Here is a 2,335-nt window from a genome sequence, read left to right on the forward strand (position 1 = left end):
GGATCTTTTCAGCTTTCCACCAGACGCAACGGTCGTCATCACTCTCTCTCTGTCTCCGACTCTCCACCCTGCCAGGAAAGTGTTGACAGCCCTCATGTTTCATCAGTTTTGATGTAATTATACTCCTCTATACACATTTCGAACTCTCCAGTCACTTCTCACGCTGAGATGAAAGGCCACAGTGTTGTTTCTCACAGTCTTGGATAATAGATGCACACACAGTAGCATCATGCGTCTTCATCAAGGCTAAAAACCCACAGGTGTGGTTTTACCTCGACAAAGCCCCACCAGGGGGAGGTAATCACATGGCCCTGCTAATGCCAGGTAAACACAGAAGTTAGGGTCTTGGTTGCTTCGTGTTGATGTGCTTAGTACAAGTGCACAAGTGTGCCCCATTTCTCCAATTATTGAAAGTGCAGTGCGCCTAATTTGCACTTAATCCACATTTTTGGCAAGACCCCACCAGAGCGATATTTGGCGCAAGACCTTCAGTGGGTCATCTTGATGGCGTGTGAGCCGTGAGAACGCAGAAATTGTCGATCCCTGGAAAATAGTAAATGAGACAGTTTCCTGTACTCGTATTAATGCCATGACAGAAAATCTGAGAAATAAAGAGGTGTTATTATAATTATTATAGTCAAAGCAAACATCAAATCATCAAATCTCCCCGTTCCTCGTCTTTCTGGAGCGCTCGGCGTACTGCTGACCTGCTGCTCAGAGAACAGAACAACCTCTGCACCTCACCCCACTCAGACATCGGGAGTAATCCATTTGCCAGAAAAAAATCAAAATACACAAAGAGTTAAATTTTTTTTTGTTGGATGGAATCATAATTACAGATATTTCTTGATTACATGATATCTGTATAACATCAGTATCACTTTTGCTCTGATTATGAGGGTGTAGTGGAAATGTGATGTTGTGACAGGGGGACTTTTGCGTGTCCTCTCGTCTTTGTCTTGTATTATGCAGGAGAAAAGGTGCACTGAGTGACCTGCAGTGTCTTCTGAGTAATGGAGTTAGACTGTAAGAGATACTGTAGAGGTTCAGCCTATAGAACCGCCTCTCTCTCGCTTAATGTCTCAGCTCTGGTTTGTCTCACTTTATTCTATCTCCTCATCTCCTGATCCATCCATCACCCCCACACACCCTCTTCCTCTCTCATCCTCCAGTGTCTCACTCTTGTCATCCTCTCATTTCTCTCTCCCTTGGTGAGTGAGTGAATGAATGCATGGGTGAGTGGGTGAGTGAGTGAGTGTGGGCATCGCCACTGATGCACTCCCGGTCATTAATAAAAGTTTTATACACAGTCAGGAAATGCATTTGAGCCCCGGTGGCTGGAGCTCCTTTCAGACACACAGGAAATGGGTGCTTGGCCGACAGCCAATCCTGCTATTTCAGGGCTTCGTCCGGAGCCAATCAAGCCGGGCCTGGTCACTTAATGGATCAGTGGCTCTGCTCCGCTCTACACCCAAATATCAGCAACAGTTGGAAGGTGTAGGGGGGTTTGACCAGAGCTGGAACTTTGCTGTAAATTCTAGAAATCGGTCACTTTTTAATCCAAGAAAATACACAAAAACGTTGCTACAAAGGGTGACGTAATGACGCTAACGAACACGCATACTGACATGTAATTATCGAAGGAGTTCACGTTGTTTTTTTGGGTGATGCTGTTTGTCCGTAACATGATTATGCAAAAACTACGAGGCCGGCTTTCCTTCAAACCTGGTGCAGGGGTTCTGGTCCAGGCTAAAGAAGAACCCCTTCAGTTTGGGGCAGATTATTCTGCTGTCGTGTGATGTCTCTCTAATTGGTACAATTAGTTTCTGATCGGGAAAAATTTAAAAGAACATGGAAACTTGGAGATAATTTTGTGGCACGAGCTGCCAAGATGATTATACATACAGAAACAAGGAAGACACATCTCAATATTAAGGTAACAGTAAGTTTTAAAAAAATTGCTTGGTTTAACTGATATATAGTTATCATAACTGCAAATATAATGTGTAATATTTTATAGTTACTGTAGTCCTTGTAAAGCGAGCCAGATTAGTTATAAAAAATATTTCCTCGCAGTTTCCCCTGATAAGTCGAGCAGATCGATAGTTTGTGACTTCATTATTAAAAGCTCTGAGCATTAAAATGCAACGTCACTGTTGTCCTCGCATCACAACTCATGGACACAACGACGGAGGAGCTTCTCAACTTGGAAACTGCCAAAAAGCGCCGCCTGGTGTCAACAGGAGATGACTACTTTTTTTTATACTTTGATACACTCATCCTAGTGGGCCGACCAAATCCATCTCAGATTTTGTTAGAAATACTGGGGAGAAAC

Source organism: Aulostomus chinensis, chromosome 15 (assembly GCF_037954235.1).
Source record: "Aulostomus chinensis isolate RoL2024-O1b breed Wild chromosome 15, RoL_Achi_v1.0, whole genome shotgun sequence".
Taxonomy (NCBI): domain Eukaryota; kingdom Metazoa; phylum Chordata; class Actinopteri; order Syngnathiformes; family Aulostomidae; genus Aulostomus; species Aulostomus chinensis.